The following is a 21311-nucleotide window of genomic DNA, read 5'->3' as shown; positions in this document are numbered from 1 at the left end:
ATTAGTGGCAGGAAGCTTAACCTGGCGAAAAGAGGACATTACAAGAAACATTCTTACTCAATAAAGTTCATGCCCAAGTCACACTGGGAAATTTCTGTAGAGCTGTACAAATAAAAATATGTCATGTAAATATGAATCACTAAGAAGAGCTGGAATTAAAAGTACAGTAGCCAATCATACCACATATCATGTTCAAGTGTAAAAGTATAAAAGTAAAGCGGAGATACTGCAGGGCTGTCTTGACGTCATCTTTGCTCCGGAGTGACTCCAAATCCACGCTGTGTTGGTTATGTGACGCAGTTGCAGAGTTGCAGCCACCCCCAGGGCAAAGAGGCAAAGCTGTGCGGCGGAAAAATCAGGGACGTCCCCCGACTTTTCCAGCCAGAGCGATGGTCACCAGATACAAGTGAGGGCAGAGCTGTTGTGATGAAGAGGGGATTTCACCAGGTGCTGCATGCGTACAAATGACAGCTGCTGAAAAACGCTTTTCTATACAACTGTTAAAGATACAGGAGCCCTGTCCTCCTTTCCCATAGGGTCACCCTACTATTTCACTTCATTCGCAGACATCATTCTCTTCCTTCCCCAACTTGCTCCACGCCTTGGATAGAATCATAGAATCATAGAATAGTAGAGTTGGAAGGGGCCTACAAGGCCATCGAGTCCAACCCGCTGCTCAATGCAGGAATCCACCCTACAGCATCCCTGACAGATGGTTGTCCAGCTGCCTCTCTTGAAGGCCTCTAGTGTGGGAGAACCCACCACTTCCCTAGGTAACTGATTCCATTGTCGTACTGCTCTAGAGCTTCTAGAGCTTCTCTAGAGTTCTGGCTGGTTCTGACTGAAACCTTGAACGGATTCACCGCCCCAGGTTTGTGTGTGTGTGTGTGTGTGTGTGTGTGTGTGTGTGTGTGTGTGTGTGTGTGTATTTAGACCAGCAGATTCACACTGTGGGATTACAACTTTAAGATTTTTGTTCTCCTCTTCTGTTTCCCTGGGTTTTTTTTTCTTGAGTCATCAGCGCTCTCTGGTGGTTGTCCGGTGCCACAACAACAATAACAACAACAAAATAATCTAGGAGCACAAGGCACAGAATTATTTATTTGTTGCATTTATATCCTGCCTTTTTCCTCCAAGGAACCCGAGGCGGTGTACACAATCCTCCTCTCCATTTTATCTTCACAACAACAACCCTGCGAGGTAGGATGGGCTGAGATTCTGTGACTGGCCCAAAGTCACCCAGTCAGTGGGTTTCCATGACTGAGTGGGGACTAGAACCCGGATCTCCCAACTCCCAGTCCAACACTTTAGCCACTACACCACAGTTATTATGATGGGGCAGAAGTGAATTAGGGAGACTGCTTTCCCACAGGAAAAGTTCTTTCCATTAATCTCAGCTACTAAGAAGTTTCACTATGTTAAAGGTAGATAGGTGCATCTCTACTTGGCATAGAAGGGAAATGTAACCATACATAACTACAAGTGGGGACTGAATTATGTTTGTAGTCAGGGCCAGATTTGAGGTAGCTGGCTTGGAGGTTACCAGATTCTCAACTATCCCGTCAAAAAATCAGCCCAGCTATATAGGTTTTGCAAAACTCCTATAAGGGATCTCAAAATGGGCATTTTAGTTCACCATCACAGCGGATCTCAAATTGGGAGCCTTGTATTTATTTATTTATTTATTTATTACATTTCTATACCGCCCAATAGCCGAAGCTCTCTGGGCGGTTCACAAAAATTAAGACCATAGTAAGACAACCAACAGGTTAAAAGCACAAATACAAAATACAATATAAAAAGCACAACCAGAATAGTAGTTAGAAATAGAGTAGTTAGAAATAGAGGCCATTCCAATGCGGAGTTTGCCACAACAGCCCATAATCTTTCTTGGCCTTGGACGGTAGGTGATGCCAATGAGCCTTTGAGGGATATAAAGTCTCATAGATCTCCTGACCCTATGAAAAGGAGGACAGGGCTTCTGTATCTTTAACAGTTGTGTAGAAAATGGAATTTCAGCAGGTGTCATTTGTATGCATGCAGCAGCTGGTGAAATTCCCTCTTCATCACAACAGTTAAAACTGCAGGAGCCCTGCCCTCTTTTGTATCTGGTCATGCTAGGCAGGGCTCCTGCTTTTTTAACTGTTGTGATGAAGAGGGAATTTCACCAGGTGCTGCATACAAATGACACCTGCTGAAATGCCCCTTTTAATGCAACTGTTAAAGTTCCTTTTCCTATGGTCAGCCCAACCAAAATAGCAGAGGCAGGTCTCATGTCTAGAATGTAGCATGATAAAACTACACGTAGATACATCCAAAATGCAAGTGGGTGGGGAAAGATCCACCCCAGATTCTTTCAGAATAAAAATCCAGTTTTGCTTAAAATAAGTAAATAACTAAATCATAATGTAAAAAGATCTGCCCGTCATGCTATCATTAGTGTCTTGAACTTACATCCTTTACCTTTCAGGAGGCCTACTAGCAAAAAACTCCAAATCTGGGAAAACGGTCTGCGTTTAAATTAAAAAAAAGGCATCTAATGACAATGAGTATTCTCCTATTGGTTTTACATCCCACTCTTCCGTTCCTAATTTCCGGCCATTGTCTCCAAATCCGGTTTCGCTGTTGCGCACAATAGGGAAACATTGGCTCGCCAGTATACACAGTGACACATTTCCTGTTTTAGCAGTGACACAGCCCTCCCTCCAGATCGGCTAGAGTGATGAAGCTGTCATGAAAAGGATTAATCTCTCTCTCTCTTTCTCTCTCATATATTACAACTCTCCTGGAGAAGAATTGGAGGCTAGTTGCCTGTAGGTGGCACCAGAACATCATCATGAATTTTCCACAGAACCAAGAGCTATTTCCTTTCAACTTCCTCTTCTGACCATACATTTCTCTCAAGGCTAAAATACACACATCCCCTCCTCCTGAATGGCCGAATTCCCACCACTTTCCCCTATGAATGTTCCTGGCTTGTGGTAAGCGCATCGTGTGACCCAATCGCTAAAAGTCCAAGCTGCCATTGAACATGCTGTGTTCCTGCATGTCTACGTTGAGAATGGATTGGGGCATTGTTTGTAGGCTTTTTTCCCCCATAACGTGCAAGGATTTTAAAACAACCTATATAAAACAATTGCAAGGAAATGCAAGCTTAAATTGTCTTTGCAATTGTTTGGAGTTAATGAGAACCATTGTGGTGTAGTGGTTAGTGTGTTGGACTTGGACTTGAGAAATCTGAGTAGTCCCTGCTCAACATGAATCTTACGGGGTGACTTTGGCTAGTTAGCGAGTCTCAGCCTAACCTACCTCACAGGGTTGTTGTGCGGATGAAGTGGAGAGGAGGACCATGTAAGCCGCCTTGGGTTCCCTGCAAGAGGAAAAAAAAAAGTGGGACATAAGCATAATAATGAATAAATATAGTTCCAAAAATTGCCTGTAGAATTCACGAAGTTCAAATACACAAAAGTATTTTAGATTTTTGTTCTTGAAACATTTACACTCTCTCCCCAGGAGTTTCGCTTGAGACACTCTGCTGCCTATCTGAAAGTCAAAATTTTTCAACAAATGAACACCAAACGGAAATCCCAGTGACTGTGTGAACTTGATGAGCTAAGATGTTACCAGTAAGTTTGAGTCTCATTGTTTAGGACTCAATCCAGACTAAAGTTCTCTTGCATGTTTATTATTTTATTTATTGCATTTCTATTCTGCCCAATAGCGGAGTAAAGATTACTGTGTTGCCGCCAGTGACTGCTGTTGTGGTGTGTGTATGGGAGAAGGCTGTCTTTCAGGTAGCCTCATCCAAAGCTTTGCAGGTCATAATCAGCAGTTTGAATTCCGCCCGGAAACAGATGAGTAGCTGGTGAAGCTGCTATAACCAGCCCCGGTCAACAGTCTGAGTACAGCATGCTGGACCAGAAGCTCCTGAACAGTTTTAAAAGGCAGTCCCATGTAGAGCGCATTACAATAGAGCAGAGATCTGTTGCACTCATGTCCTGCTTGTGGGTGTCCTGTGGGCAGCTGGTTGGCGACTGTGTGAACAGAACGCTGAACTAGATTGACCCTTGGTCTGATCCAGCAGGGCTCTTCTTAGGTTCAGGTCATGGGAAAGAACCTTCTCTTTGCCTGAGAGAGCTGCTTCCAATCCGTCTAGACAATTCTTGGCTAAATGGACAGATAGCCTGACCTGGTATAAGGTAGTCCACGGATGATCAGTAAATTGCAGCATGCGAAAATGGGAACGTTATCGAAGGCAGCGTTGCCTAATCTTGTGGCCTGCAGATGCTTTGGACTTCAAGTCCCATCAGCCCTAACCAACATGGCCAGGAATGCTACGGATTGTAGGGGAATGCTGATCTATCTAAGGGGTCAAGACTTGTCTGTGTGTGTTGTGGGTGGGGGTTAGTGTCATTATATTATTTAGTCACAGGATGGCACTAGACTTAGTTGCATCAGGGTGGAGACAGGAGTTTATGTACATACAGTGATTTCATTAATTGATTCCTAACCCGCCTTTTCACACACACAAAATACGTTTTAAAAATGGTGCTCGAGACAGCTAACTAGGAAATCCAGGTGAAAAACAAAACCTGAATTAAAACGTAACATAAAAATAAATGAATTAAAAACACAAGTAGTATACTATCTTCAGCGACCCTTCTCCGAGAGCCAAAAGAAGTGAGGCGGGGGGAAAGGAAAGGAAAGGAACCTCTCGTGCAAGCACTTGAGTCATTGCTGACTCCTAGAGGGACGCCTGCTTCCGCTGACGTTTTCTTGGCAGACTTTGTAGCGGGGTGGTTTGCCATGGCCTTCCCCAGTCGCGGCTACCTTTCCCCCAGCTAGCTGGGTACTCATTTTACCGGCCTCGGAAGGATGGAAGGCTGAGTCGACCTGAGCCGGCTGCCTGAGAAACAGCTTCCGCTGGGATCGAACTCAGGCCGTGGGGAGAGTTTTGGCTGCAGTAAGTGCCGCTTAGAAAAAGGCCTTTTCTGCTGTGGCACCCCAGTTGTGGAATGCACTTCCTAGAGCGGCTCGCCTGGCACCTACATGGTGTTCTTTCCAGCGCCAGGTGAAGACCTTATTTCCCCAGGCATTTTCGTCTTCTTGTCCTGTTCTTTTAAATCTGTCATTGTGTTTTAAACGCAATAACGAATTTTTGGGCCGGTTCAGACAACACGCTAAGCCATGGTTGGGCTGCTAACCCTTTTGTAGCAAATGGTTAGTGAATATGGATTAAACTGTGGTTATTAGTAGCTACCACGGTTCACCGGACCCGCTGAGTCGTAATGATTAGCTTAAAATGCTTAACCACCATGGCTTACGAGGTTGTCTGAACAGGGCTGTAGTGTTAAAAATCCCCACATTGCCGCTAGATTTACTTGTATGCTGTAGTTTAAAACTTTAATTTTTTTTCTATTGTACTTTTCTGCTGTATTTTGTGGTTTTAACTGTTGAGAACTGCCCAGAGAGCATTGGCAGAGAAATATAATAACTCAATAACTCAATAAGAAGTAAACAGCACCAACAATTCAAACTCCCTTCAGCAATAGACTGGCTTATATGCCAAAGGCTTGCTGGAATAAAGAAATGATTTTGCTTGCTGATGGAAGGACGACAGAAAGGGGGCAACCTAACCTTTCCCAGAGCTTGGGAGCAGCCACCAAGAAGGCCCTCTCTTGGCTCACCCCCAAACATGCCTCTGATGTCAGTGGGATTGAGAAAAGGGCCTCCCTGAAGAACTGAAAACCTGGGCAGGCTTGTGATTGTCCTGTTCTTGTTGGAGGAGGGCAATAAAGTTTTTGTCACGCATCCTCCCTCCCTCACTGCTGTGGCCCGTCAGCCTTCCATGATGGAACACATTGTTAAGCGGGAGGAATCTCCCTTTCTTGCCTGGCTGCCTAAGAGGACCTTGACTGTACCACACTGTAGCTGACTGTACCACACTGGCAGAGCCCTTGGTTTGAATGCAGGAGGTCCTGGGTTCGATTGTCAGCACTCCTAATGAAAAGGATCAGGTCACAGGAGGTGGAAAAATAAAACCTTCTCTGCGTGGGACTCTGCAGCGTAGAGTGGATAAAACACTAGGCGAGATGGGAATTTTTGTGAACCTCCCAGAGAGCTTTGGCTATTGGGCGGTATAGAAATGTAATAAATAAATAATAAATAAATAAATAATGGGAAAGTAGTCTGACCTGGTCTGCAGCAGCAGCAGCTTCCTACAGTCCTCTTAACTGGTCTCAGGTATTTTTTGCCTGCCTGAAAATCATAGAATCATAGAATAGCAGAGTCGGAAGGGGCCTACAAGGCCATCGAGTCCAACCCCCTGCTCAATGCAGGAATCCACCCTAAAGCATCCCTGACAGATGGTTGTCCAGCTGCCTCTTGAAGGCCTCTAGTGTGGGAGAGCCCACAACCTCACCAGGCAACTGATTCCATTGTCGTACTGCTCTAACAATCAGGAAGTTTTTCCTGATGTCCAGCTGGAATCTGGCTTCCTTTAACTTGAGCCCGTTATTCCGTGTCCTGCACTCTAGGAGGATCGAGAAGAGATCCTGGCCCTCCTCTGTGTGACAACCTTTTAAGTTGTCTTTGCAGAGGAGTGAGGGGGAGGCAGGCAGGTGCTTTTGTGAACACCTGCCCGTTTTCTTATGCCTGCAGCCCTCTGGCGTGTGAATTGCTCTGTCGTGTGGCCTCCGGATCGGCTGACTGAAGGCCAAGAGCAGCGTTCCACAACCTGGAGTCCTCCAGAGGTGTCAGCTACAAACCTCAGCACCTTGGATAGCTTTTTTAGAGTTCTGACTAGTTCTGACGGAAATCTGGAGTGGATTCGCCAATCCACTAACTTTAGAGCCACCGGACTCCACTCGTGCTTGCTTGCTGATTGATTGATTGATGTCATTTCATTTCTATACCAACCAATAGCTGAAGCATTTTGGGCGTTTCACAAAAATTAAAACCATAGGTTGCAGCGTAAAATATGGGAGCTTAAAAGCACAGTATCAAACCACAATATCAAAGTACAACTGTAATAAAACCAAACAGCAGTGCAGAGGTTTAAAATACAGATTTAAAGTACAGATTTAAAAAAGCAGAGTTAAAAGACTAGGATGGTAAAATGCTAAAACACTGGGGAAATAGAAGGGCCTTCACCTGGTACGGAAAGAGTACAATGTAGGCGCCAGGCAAACATTTCTATGGAGCTCATTCACAGCTGGGGAGCCACAGCAGAAAAGGCCCTGCTCCTGGTAGCCACCCGCCTCACTTTCTTTGGCAGGGGCTCATGGAGAAGGACCCGTGAGGATGATCTCAGGGTCTGGGCTCATGGGAGGAGGAGGTGATTCTTCAGGTAACCTGGCCACAAGAGGAGGCCAGAGGGCTGGCCTGCTTCTGAAAGGCTTTGCGTCATTGCTGGCAGGAGTGGGGCAAGACCCAAGCGAGCCACTGTTTAGAGTGACCATATGGAAAGGAGGACGGGGCTCCTGTATCTTTAACAGTTTTATTGAAAAGGGAATTTCAGCAGGTGTCATTTGTATATAGGGAGAACCTGGTGAAATTTCCTCTTCATCACCACAGTTAAAGCTGCAGGTGCCCTGCCCTCTTTTAAATCTGGTCACAATATAGCTGCAGTATAGCTCCTGCAGCTTTAACTGTTGTGATGAAGAGGAAATTTCACCAGGTGCGACATGCATAGAAATGACAGCTGCTGAAATTCCCTTTTCTATGCAACTGTTAAAAATACAGGAGCCCTGTCCTCCTTTTCCTATGGTCACCCTACTGTTGGATCCCATGCTTGCTTTTGTTACCTGGCTTGTCTTTGGCAGGTAACCCTGCTCCAAAAGGTCTGGCTACTATTATGTCTGGAAAAGGTTGCAGACCGTCTGCCTTAGCAGGCCCTGCGGCTGAAACAGAAATCCCAAAGTACCGAGTGGAATCTTCTGTTGTTTTTAATGTTGCCTTGTCTTAAAGGTTTGATCCTAGTTTCAACTTTCCCATGGGAAAAGTCCAGCATGCCGTGAAAACAAACTCATGCCTTCCCCAAACCTGCTCCCCACACCCGTAATTAATTCCAGAAAGAAATGAAACAGGGGCGGGGAGAGACAGAGACAGATAGAGGCATAACAAAATCCACAGCAGATGAACAGAGAAATATCAACTTGTCACCTTTTCAAGGAGTAAACTTTGTAGCCCAAATTGTTAGTCTATCTGGACCAAGCAGCAACTTTTGGTGTTTTATTTGTTTATTTATTGATTTAATTTCATTTTTATATCGCCCAATAGATGAAGCTCTTTATTAAAACCACAAGGGTCAGCATAAAATGTAAAATATGTCAGCTTAATACCACAATATAAAAGTACAACCAGAATAAAACCCAGCAGCTATGCAGAGATATAAAATACAGATTTAAAAAACAGATTTAAAATAACAGGTTTAAAACAGCAAAGCTAAAGGACTATAAGGGCTTCTTCGCACGAGTGAAATAAGGCATGCTCGCGACTGGCCACTCCCGGAAGTTCCCGGCCCCTTTTCATGACGTTGACAACCTCCTGTGCGTCTCCCGTGCCTTCCCCTGGTAATTCTGCTTTTTAAAAAACCATGAGATGTCCTGATTCTGCTGAAATATCTTGGGATTTCCTACCGTGTGTAGGGGAAGTTGTGATACAAAGCACCCACTAGGAGGCACGCTCCCATCCAGTACGATGAGAATAGCATTTGTCTTTCTTGCAGCTAAGAGGCGATCTGGTCTCCTTTCCCCCTGTTCAAGGCTGTCAATTACCTTGTATGTTTCATACATTGGCAGCTGAAGATAGAAGGCAATAGACATATATGGCCTCAATTGCGCACCTCCATAACTGTGAAAAGCTTTTAAAACACACATAAATTACAAAGACATTTCCCGCACATTCCTGTGTGGCGGGAAACAGCAAAAGCAACAACAAAATGTTCCCGCCCATTTGCACAACTGTTGGGGCACCAAATAATAATAATAAGTGGCAGCCATCTTGTGAATGGCCGAGCAATCCCCACGGCAGCCATTTTGTGAGAGCACCCACAGAGCTCATTCAAAATCCCAACTGATTTTCACAGCCTTGCTTTAGCAGCTGGTGTGAAATTGACAGAGCTTCATTTGGGGCCTTGAAAACAACACAGCCCGAAGCTCTGTTGGTTTCATCCATGAGTCAGACTGTTCCTCTCTTCTCCTCTCAATTTATTTACTTATTTATTTATTTTATTACATTTCTATACTGCCCAATAGCCGGAGCTCTCTGGGCAGTTCACAAAAATTAAAAACATCCAAAGTCTAAAACAACAGTATAAAGCCATACTATAAAATACAATATAAAAGCTCAACCAGATAAAAACAGCAGCAATGCAAAATTACAAATTTAAAACACCAAGTTAAATTTTTTTTATAGACTGTTAAAATGCTGGGAGAATAAAAAGGTCTTCACCTGGCGTCTAAAAGCATATAACGTAGGTGCCAAGCGAACCTCCTTAGAGAGCTCATTCCACAGACGGGGTGCCACAGGAAAGAAGGCCCTCCTCCTAGTAGCCACCTGCCTCACTTCCTTTGGCAGGGGCTCGCGGAGAAGGACCCCTGAGGATGACCTTAGGGTCCGGGCAGGTACATACGGGAGGAGGCGTTCCTTCAGATCGCCTGTCCCCAAGCCGTTTAGGGCTTTGAATGTTAATACCAGCACTTTGAATCGGGCCCGGACCTGGACTGGCAGCCAATGAAGCTGGAAAAGGACTGGCGTGATGTGGTCTCGTCGGCCAGTCCCTGTTAGTAACCGCGCTGCCCTGTTTTGTACCAGTTGAAGTTTCCAGACCGTTTTCAAAGGCAGCCCCACGTATAACGCATTGCAGTAATCCAAATGAGAGGTTATCAGAGCATGGATCACTGTAGCTAGGCTATCTCTGCCCAGATAAGGGCGTAGTTGGTATATCAACCTAAGCTGATAAAAGGTGTTCTTTCCCACTGAGTTCACCTGTGCCTCAAGTGACAGCTCTGGATCCAAGAGCACCCCCAAACTACGGACCCGATCCTTTAGGGAGAGTGCAACCCCGTCCAGGACAGGGCAAACATCACCTCGCCGGACAGATGAACCACCCGCTAACAGTACCTCTGTCTTGTCTGGATTGAGTCTCAGTTTATTAGCCCTCATTCAGTCCATTACCGTGCCCAGGCACGGGTTCAGAACAGCCAATGAAACTGAATCAGAGGTAACGCTTCCTAGGCAGCTACCATCCACCCATCCAAGGCTCTGCCTTCTTTCTATCATCTCCCCACGTCCTATCTTACTGTCGTTCCCATGTGCCTTTTTTAGCCCGAGAGTTCATGGCCCTTTTAAGTGGCTTAAACACAGCAGGAGCGGCTGACCCTCCTGAGTAATCCTAACTGAACACGTCTGTAAACTTCAGAAAAGTTCAGATCTCACATATGCTTAAAGGGGACATTGTTAGAAGTGATAAGGATCTCTTGCAGTCTCCCATCCACCCCCTCGTCATTCTTGACCCTTTTCATAGGTGTATACAAGGGGTGTGCCAGGTGTGCCCAGGCACACCCTAATGTCTCAAGCAATAAGTGCTGAATTGGGGGGCCATTTAGTAGGGATCCAGAGGGAGGATCCAGACGTAGCAGGAATGTTCCTCCAGCTGCCCTCTGCCTGCTCCGCTGCCCCTGACAACGCGCCAATGCTCCCGGTAGCAGGAACGAAAAGGAATCTCTCTGCTTTGAGCCTCTCTGCCCGGAGCCGCACTTCGAAGAGGTCTACAGGGTTTAATAAATAAATGAATAAAAATAATGTTCTTTATGATTGAGTATTCAATCAATGTTCACCTTTAAAAAAAATCCCTGGATGCACACCCTAATGAAATGTGCTGTGCATGCCTATGACCCTTGTAAATATTCTGATTTATTTACGCTCCTGTCCCGCCTTTTTCCCTCTTGCAAGGAACCCAAGGCAAGTTACATGGTCCTCCTCCTCCTCTCCATTTTATCTTCCCAACAACCTTGTGAGGTAGGTTAGGCTGAGAGGCAGTGACTGCACCGAAGTCACCCGGTAAGCTCCATAGCTGAGTCACAGGCTCTCAGCCCGACCTACGTCACAGGGTTGTTGTTGTGAGGATGAAATGGAGGAGGAGGAGGACCAGGTACGCCGCCTTGGGTTTCTTGGAGGAAAAGAACATGGGATGTAAATGCAAGATTCTCCTCATCTCTCATTCTCTCTTACTGTCAATAATGTTACGCTTACTCCAGTCAAGGAAGTTCGTAGTCTTGGCTTTATATTTGATTCCTCGCTCTCCTTTATTCCTCATATTGAGACAGTAGCTAAATCCTGTCGTTTTTTCCTGTATAATATTGCCAGGATTCGATCATTTTTGTCTGTCTCTTCTGCCAAGACTCTTGTCCATGCATTGGTTATTTCTCGGTTGGACTACTGCAACCTTCTTCTCACTGGCCTTCCTTCTTCTCACATCAGTCCGTTGGGTTCTGTTCACCACTCTGCTGCTAAGATCATCTTCTTGGCTCGCCGCTCTGACCATGTTACTCCACTTCTGAAATCTCTTCATTGGCTTCCAATTCACCTCAGAATCCAATATAAACTTCTCCTGTTGACCTACAAAGATTTTCACAGTCTAGCTCCTTCCTATCTTTCCTCTCTCATCTCACACTATTGCCCTGCTCGTTTTACTCTACCCTGTGCCTGTTTGTTGCATTCTCTTCCCCTTCTTATTGTTTTATTGTGATTCTATTAGAATTTAAGCCTATGCGGCAGGGTTTTGCTATTTTATTGTTTTACTCTGTACAGCACTATGTACACTGATGGTGCTAAATAAATAAATAAATAAATAATAATAATAAATGACTAAACCCCTTGTTTGAACTTCCTGGGATGGTGTTGAGGTTTGGCACCGGATTTATTGTATCATAGAAGTGAGAACTGCAACAAATTGTTGCAGTATGGAGAGCTCTCTTCTAGGGTACTCCATTCTATTCCAACCCCCCCCCCCAGGTTTCTATTTGCCCCTCCCCCGCTGCAGTTACCATTCTGTGCCCACTGAGCATGCTCAATCCTTGCCCTGCACCCCCCCCCCAAACTAGGTTTTTTCTTTCCTAAAAATCTCTTGTTATGCAAATTTTGGGTTTTTTCCCCTAGCCTGCAAATACTTCTTTCTTGTGTGCAGAAGTTGCAATTTTGGCGACATGTTAGAGTGACCCTATGAAAAGGAGGACAGGGCTGCTGTATCTTTAATAGTTGCATAGAAAAGGGAATTTCAGTGGGTGTTCTTTATATATGGAGAACCTGGTGAAATTCCCTCTTCATCACCACAGTTAAAGCTGCAGGAGCTATACTAGAGGGACCAGATTTAAAAGAGGGCAGGGCTCCTGCAGCTTTAACTGGTGTGATGAAGAGGAAATTTACCAGGTTCTTCATATATACAACTGACACCTGCTGAAATTCCCTTTTCAATACAACTGTTAAAGATACAGGAGCCCTGTCCTCCTTTTCATATGGTCACCCTAGACATTAGAATCTGGTCTTACGGTGGGTGGGTGCTCTGTATGATTTCACTTACTTCAAAATGGGTTAAAGCAGGCCTGCTGAGTTTGGGGGGCACTTCTACTCATTTATTTATTTTTATTTATTTATTACATTTCTATACCACCCAATACCTGAAGCTCTCTGGGCAGATCACAACAATTCAAACCACAAAAACACAACACGACAAAACACAATATAAAACGTAAAAGTTGAACACCACAATGCAAAAGTACAATTCAAAAATAAAACCTAGCAGCAATGCAGAGATTTACGGTTCACAGACAGATTTTTAAAAAGAAAGAAACAGAGCTAAAAGATTCAAATACCTGGGAGAAGGAAAAGGTCTTCACCTGATGCCAAAATGACCACAAGATAGGGCCCAGGTGAGACTCATTCCACAACCAGGATGCCACAGCAGAAAAGGCCCTGCCTCACTTCCTTTCGCATGGGCTCCCAGAGAAGGATGGCTGAAGTTGATCTTAGGATCAGGGCAGGAACAACGAGAGGAGATTATCCTTCAGGTAACCTTACCCTAAGCCATTTAGGATTCTGAATGCTAATACCTGCACTTTGTAGAGCGGTAAGCGGCAGTTACTGCAGCCGAAACTCTCCCCACGGCCTGAGTTCGATCCCAGCGGAAGCTGGTTCTCAGGCAGAGCCGGCTCCGGTCGACTCAGCCTTCCATCCTTCCGAGGTCGGTAAAATGAGTACCCAGCTAGCTGGGGGAAAGGTAACCGCGACTGGGGAAGGCCATGGCAAACCACCCTGCTACAAAGTCTGCCAAGAAAACGTCAGTGAAAGCAGGCGTCACTCTGGGAGTTAGCAATGACTCAAGTGCTTTGCACGAGAGGTTCCTTTCCTTTCCTTTCCTATCAGCCTAAGCCTGTAAAGGGTGCTCAGGACCCACTGAGTGGTCTCCAGACCTCCACCCCAAAGTCCTGCCCTGAGAGTACCACTGCTCAGGGGAACGAGTTTGTGTGCATGATATGCTGTTTAGAAAGTAAAGAAATTGGGAGCACACTTTGCATTAGAGGAAGGGAAGGAGAGCATTCTCTGCAGGTTCCAAAGAGAGTTTGAAAAAGAGAACCCCCCCCCCAAATTCTCTCCCTGCCCCAAGAGATGTCAGCACGTAGATGCAGTTCCAAAGGAGTGTGTCCAAAGCCTCTGTCTGCACACCAGCTGTTTCTTGAAAGCATTTGCAGAAAGGGAGGAGGGAAAGTGGAGGTGGCGTTGGTGGAGGAGCCACATGTGACCACCCCAGCTTTCTTCCAATTACTGGCCAAACATCCCCACTGAACAATAGGATTAAAGCACTTCCCACAGTTGGCTGTCTAGTCGCCTGCGAATGAGCGGTTTTGTCCTCACCAGGCACGTTCCCACCCCCCACCCCCTCCCCGCGCAGGACCAAGGACGCCCAGATTGCGCAGGGAACACAAAATCCAGATTGCGGGAACAGACACAGAGCAGAACACGTTCCCAATGCTTCCGATCCCTGTTCTTTTGAGAGCTTCCAAAACCAGATGGGAAAATGAACTTTTTGGGTCTCTCGTTATCTGAAAGGCCTGCTAGATGTGGGCAGGCTTTTCACCAGGCTCACAGGGCCCCGTGGTGTGCATGGGACTCCTGTCTGGAGAAATCCAGGCTCCATATGCATGGCCAGACACAAGACTTGGTAGGGAAACAAGAAATGAAACTTCTCCATGCCTCCCTTCCACTGAGTCTATATTTCCCATGCCTCCCCATCACTAAGTCTATATCTTTATTTGTAATTATTTATTTTTGCATTTATATCTTGCCTTTTTTCCTTCAAGGCAGCATACATAATCCTCCTCTCCATTTTTATCCTCACAACAACAACCCTGTGAGGTGGGTTGGGCTGAGAGTTTGCGAATGGCCCAAAGTCGCCGAGTGGGGACTAGAACCTGGATCTCCCGACTCCCAGTCTGACACTTTAGCCACTACACCACACTGGCTACACTTTAGCCACTACATATTCCATGCCTCCCCACCACTGAGTATATATTTTCCATGCCTCCCTGTCACTGTGTAAATTATCCCCGCCTCCCTGCCACTGAGTATATATTTTCCATGCCTCCCCACCTCTGAGTATATATTTTCCCTGCCACTGAGTATATATTTTCCATGCCTCTCCACCTCTGAGTATATATTTTCCCTGCCACTGAGTATATATTTTTCCATAGCCATTGAGTATACCCAGTCCTCATTGAGCTATTTTGGGGTGAGGTTCACCCTCTCTCTGTATGTATATTTGTAGTTCTGCGGACTTTGAGATTCCCACAAGCCTGCTAATATTTCCCTCTTGTCCATGGGTGATTCAGTTTTGGCTACGTAAGCAACGTCACTCACCACCTGATCATCAGATAGAAAGGGAACGATATATCCAAAGAAATAAATCAAGAATGTTTGAGGCTGCAGTCCTATGCATGTCATTTATGCGGGGAGTAGGTCCAGTCGAACAAAGTGGGACTTACTGCTGGGTAAATGTGCATCGTCTTCTTGGGGGTTGACAGCTAACTGTCAAAGTTAGGGTTCCCAACAATTTCACTGGCTCCTGTGCCTTTCATGGCAGCCTTACAACAGAAACTGAACAGTTTTTACAGCAATGGGGAAAGGGGCTACCTGGTTAATTTAGGCATACAAATACAAGATAAATACAAAATAAGTACTAATGAAAGGCAACACCCATGCCTATGAGACAGTAAACGTGCTCTTACACAATAACATTGTACATTGTGATTATCAAACACACCCTGGCAGGACAAAAGCCAAATGGGCTGACCTGAAGTAACACGAGCTGTTAAAATATATAACAAGGAATGAAGAACCCTCAGCCTTTTTATTAAAGATCAGAATTTTTGCCAGCACCAGAGCTTGTGTCACCTTTTGCATCTGCACTGTATTAATTAATTAATTAATTACATTTCTATACCGCCCAATAGCCGAAGCTCTCTGGGCGGTTCACAAAAATTAAAAACATTCTAAGTATAAAACCATAATATAAAATACAATATAAAAGCTCAACCAGATAAAAACAGCAGCAATGCAAAATTACAAATTTAAAACACCAAGTTAAATTTTTTTTTATAGACTGTTAAAATGCCGGGAGAATAAAAAGGTCTTCACCTGGTGTATAAAAATTATATAAAAGCATATAATGTAGGTGCCAAGCGAACCTCCTTAGGGAGCTCATTCCACAGCCAGGGTGCCACAGCAGAGAAGGCCCTCCTCCTGGTAGCCACCTGCCTCACTTCCTTTGGCAGGAGCTCGCAGAGAAGGACCCCTGAGGATGACCTTAGGGTCCGGTCAGGTACATACGGGAGCATGTACCTGGTGAAATGCCCTCTTTATCACACCAGTGAAAGCTGCAGGAGCCCTGCCCTCTTTTGTATCTGGTCAAGAGGGCAGGGCTCCTGCAGCTTCCACTGGTGTGATGAAAAGGGCATTTCACCAGGTGCTGCCTGCATACAAATGACACCTGTGCAACTGTTAAAGATACAGGAGCCCTGTCCTCCTTTCCATAAGGTCACCCTATTCACCTGCCTCTTCCTCTGACCCAGGCCACAGATACTGCAGCCTCTTCGCTGCCTGGCTGACAAACAAGCAAATGGGAGCCATGATGAGGAAGAGGAGGAGGAGGAGGAGGAAGAGCAGCTGGTGACGATGGCGGCCAGAAGGTAGACTCGTTTTGAGAGGGGGCCCCCAGAGGGTGCCTTGCCCAAGCGGGCCCTTAAAAACCTGGAGCTGGCACAGATGATGAGAGAAATCCAGGCACAAATCCCTGCTTAGCCATGAGTTGAGCTTAAAACCTTGAGAGAGGCATCTCAAACTTTCAGAACTGGGGAAAACACTGCACAAAAGGTGGAGAAACACCCGTGGAGGCTGGGGCAGGGAATCCGCTCCAGGTTTCAGTCAGAACTCTTAAAGGAGCTCTTCAAGGTGTGGAGCTGGAGCACCTAGGGGAGCTCCTTGAGAGTTCTGACTGAAACCCGGAGCGGATTCCCTGCCCCACTGACATTGGAGCCACCAGCCTCCACTGGAAACCCCCAAACAATTGGTAGAGTGGGGCGCGCAGAAGGCGGCGTGGCTGTCTGGGAAAGCCCGGATTGAGATGGATTGGATTTGGCCCCACACCTGAGATGGGGCACCCTTGGGAGACAGCTGACTACCTCTGTGTCAATTCAACGAATGAGCCTGTGGTTGACCCTCCAAGGCCCTCTAACACGCCTACTTAGAGGTAAGCCCCAATGAGCTCAGCGGGGCTTACTCCCCGGAAAGTGTGCCGAGGATTGTGGCCTCTCTCTCCTCTTTTAAAAAAAGAAAAGGATATTATCCATCAGGAAATTTCTGTAAGTAAGTTTAAAAATAGTGACTATTTTGTAAAAACGTCTTCTTGTACTGAGTGGCACAGAGAGAAATGGCGGGACGTGCTTTCAAAGGCTGTGTGGGAGGCGGCCTTTCAGGGGAAATTGTCGGTAATAGAAGCCTCCTTTCTCTGAAACCAATTAACACCCCAGCTCTTGAAATTCCCGACGCGATACTTCTCAGAGCAGTGTTTCCATTACCTGCGTTAAAACAGATCAAACTGAGTAATTGCACTTTAAATATTGTGATTTCAGCTCAAGGCCTGTTATAAGGTAACGTGGGTGTTTGTAGAACTCTGTATAAGGGGCACCCGAACCCAGCGGCTTTTTTTCTTTCCTTGTCGAAGAGTGAAAGTCAGAGAAGCTTTGCAAGAGCTCAGTTGCTACCTCAAACCCGACCGCCTTGCAGCTCCTTTGCAAGTCCAGCAGCTTCAGCTTTGCAAGAGTTCAGCTGTACATCAATTAAGAGTGGAACTTTGTAGTGCTGCAAAGCGGACTAGAATCTGTAATCAAATGACTTCAGGGAATTTTCATGGAATGTGGCCAGTTTGTTGCTTGAGTGAAGTAATTCCCAAATGCATCAATGCAGGTAGACTACTGTAAGCTGAATATAACTTCATATCTGATCCCATTATCATAGAATAGCAGAGTTGGAAGGGGCCTACAAGGCCATCTAGTCCAACCCCCTGCTCAATGCAGGAATCCACCCTAAAGCATCCCTGACAGATGGTTGTCCAGCTGCCTCTTGAATGCCTCTAGTGTGGGAGAGCCCAGATGCAAAACAGTAGATTAGGAAGGGGAGCAACATGAAATTAAGGAACAAGGATGTATCTGAGTAACATAGAAGAACCTAAACACAAGAATGCAGAACCGAATCAGCTCCTGTTGAATCAATAAAATCATAGAATAGTTGAGCTGGAAGGGGCCTCTAAGGCCATCAAGTCCAACCCCCTGTTCAATGCAGGAATCCGCTTTAAGGCACCCCTAACAGATGGCTGTCCAGCTGCCTCTTGAATGCCTCTAGTGTGGGAGAGCCCACAACCTCCCTAGGTCACTGGTTCCACCGTCGCACTGCTCTAACAGTCAGGAAGTTTTTCCTGATGTCCAGCTGGAATCTGGCTTCCTTTAACTTGAGCCCGTTATTCCGTGTCCTGCACTCTGGGAGGATCAAGAAGAGATCCTGGCCCTCCTCTGTGTGACAACCTTTTAAGTATTCCCATGGTTCATCCTGATGTGTTTCTACCACATAGAGAAACGGGCAAATAGCTCTTTAACTCTTCACAGAGTGAGAGGAAACACTTGTGAATTGCAATAATTAACCTCTTTTAGCTTCTTTTTTTCTTTTTCTTTCTTACTGAACATGCCCTAAAGATATGCCCCTAGGGTGGCCACGTGCCCTCTTTTACAGAGGACTGTCCTCTATTTTGACAGTGTCCTTTAATCTGGTTTTAAGATAAAGACCCATCCGAAGCAAGAATTGGGCAGTATGTGGCGGAAACACATTGAGCGAAGCACACCGTTAGGGTGACCATATGGAAAGGAGGACTGGGCTCCTGTATCTTTAACAGTTGCATAGAGAAGGGAATTTGAGAAGGTGTCGTTTGTATGCAGGCAGCACTTGGTGAAATTCCCTCTTCATCACTACAGTGAAAGCTGCAGGAGCCCTGCCCACTTGACCAGACACAAAAGAGGGCAGGGCTCCCGCAGCTTTACTTGTTGTGATGAAAAGGGGATTTCACCAGCTGCTGCATGCATACAAACGACACCTGCTGAAATTCCCTTTTCAATACAACTGTTAAAGATACAGGAGCCCTGCCCTCCTTTTTCATACGGTCACCCTACACATCGTTACCTAGTCACAGTCTCCCAAACTCTGGTGAGATGGACTGCATTTCTATTTCAATGACAGTGATTCTTTACACTGCATGCTTGTGCTAATGCGAATGAACGCGAATCTGATTTAGAGCAAGCAGAACGAAATTCTGGTAAAAAAAAGATTCGTCAATGAGCAGATGATGGGATGAAAGATGCTGGACCATCTGCAAAACACAAGATGGAATGGATTTATCAAAATCCGTACATCTCTGTCTCTGAGCAGATATGCGCAGGATTGCTCTGGAAGCGTCGCGCATGTGTGTGGGGTGCACAAGTAAACAAAGCTCGATCCTCGATCCAAGTGGAGAGGCAGGTAAGAAATAAATTATTATTATTATTATTATTATTATTATTATTATTATTATTGAGGCCAGACAGCAGCAAATAGGGACCAACCCTGGTAATTAAAGGTACAATCCTATGCATGTCTAGACAGAAAAAAGTCCTACAACTTGCAGCATTCCCCAGACCGCATGTAGTAGGACTTTTTTTCCTGCCTAAACATGCATAAGATTGTGCACTAAGGGTGGGTGTGTCATATGCTCACCCACACATAGGGTGGCCAGATGCACCGGGAAACCCCGGACACCTCCAGAAAAATGGAGGTCTCCGGGGAAACCGGGACTAGGCCCCAATTCACCCGGGGAAAGGGCTGGAAAACATGTTCCCGGACTTCCGGGAACGAGTGCACCAGCCATCCCAGAGCGGAGCTGCTCTAGCCTTCGGCAGGGCGGGCGCAATATTTCAGTTTGATGCAACCCGGACCTTCGCAGCGGACTCAAAGTTGCAGTGATGTGCTAAAATGTTTTCCCGCTCTTATTTGCCTCTCAATGGAACAATGGCTTCCCTGTGAGTAGGGGATCTAGCCTTGGTTGTCTCCCCTTCTGCTCCCAGCGCAACACAGTTCAGTCTGGGGGAATTGGGCGGGGGAGGAGGAGGAAAGAGCGTTGGTTTGTCTTTTGTCTAATCTTCATCCATGAACCAAAGCTTTCTGTCCGGTCTCTCTCCCGTCCTGCCCCCTCTCAAATCACACCATCTGGGCCCTTTGAGCCAAGGGAAAGAATGTGTAGGGATGGATGCAGCATTAATGCTAAACAGGGCAAAATGTTTAGTCAGCGCATTGTTTCCCTGCATCAGCCCAGAGGGTTGCTTTTCGCTGCAAATCATCGAAGTGAAAGCTTGCATGCCTGCTTCCAGCAGCCCATTAATTAGGCAAACGCTCCCAGAGGAATCCGTTAACTCGGCGATGCGAAATTCATTTCATCGATTGATTGCGGAATTGATCAACCGCTTTGCATCGAAAGATATTGGAGCAGTGCGCGATACAAGAAACTGTGAAAGAGTGCAGTAAAAGCAAACAAATCAGTTGAACAGCGGCTGGAATTTTCTCATCAGACAGGCAACGCTTCCTTGAAAAGAAAAGCCTCCGGCGATGGACGCAAAGGAAGCAGTGTGTGTGTGTGTGTCTAATCTCATTTGGAAGGGCACTCAGCAGTTCGGGTGCCACCACACTAGAGGCCCTGCTCTTGGTGGTTTTCAAGTGGATTCCTGACCCCTGAAGGGAGGGCCCCTTCAGAAGATATCTGTGTCCAGTTTTGTAAATTGAAAAGTGAACTTTGAGGGTTCAACACCAGCCGGCCTAGCAGCTGCATTGTTATGGGCTTGGGGGGCGGGGCTCCCTCCAAATCTTAAATTGCACTACCAAGTCCTAGGCAGAAATGTTCCCATGGCATTTTTTTTATTGGAAATTTCCAGTGGAGGCTGGTGGCTCCAATGTCAGTGGGATGATGAATCCACTCTGGGTTTCCATCAGAACCAGTCAGAATTCTAAAGGAGCTATCCAAGTACCTCCTTTAGAGTTCCAGCTGGTTCTGACGGAAACCTGGAGCGGATTTATCGTGCCACTGACATCGGAGCCACCAGCCTCCACTGGAGATGTCCCTTCCCAGGATTAAAATCTGGACCTTCTGATGCAAGGCATGTATCCTCCCAAAGCCCTCTCCCTCACTTTCTTGGTGTTCCTGCTGCTTGCTCCGTGGGTCAAAAGAACCTGCCTTCCTCCCTAAACACGTCTAGATTTTAAGCATCTTCTTGGAATGGAATCTCCAGCCCAGGGGTAACCACAACTGGAGATGTCCTGCGACACCCTACCAGGAACGTTTCTTGGCCTCCGTTCAAAGGAACCTGCATGACTTGTGGGCTTAAGTGTTTACATTGGCTGAAGAAGATGGTTTATGCAAGTTTATGACCACTTCAAATTTGAAAAGCACACTCGGCGTCTTTTGTACAAAGTGTAAATACTTAGGCTGCTTAAAGCACCCGAGGGGATGGATTTTTGGGACATGTTGGGAAGGTAATTTTTAGAAAGCTTTGCTTCCTTTCCTCCACCCCATTCTCACCACTTCTGTTCTCTTCAGCAGGGCCAGCCCAAGACATTTTGCTGCCTGAGGCAAAGAACAAGATGGCACCCCTCCCATTTCATGGACAAAAGCCAACTGGACGGAC

This window comes from Elgaria multicarinata, chromosome 22 (genome assembly GCF_023053635.1).
Source record: "Elgaria multicarinata webbii isolate HBS135686 ecotype San Diego chromosome 22, rElgMul1.1.pri, whole genome shotgun sequence".
NCBI classification, from domain to species: domain Eukaryota; kingdom Metazoa; phylum Chordata; class Lepidosauria; order Squamata; family Anguidae; genus Elgaria; species Elgaria multicarinata.
Note: the sequence above shows the minus strand (reverse complement) of the source record.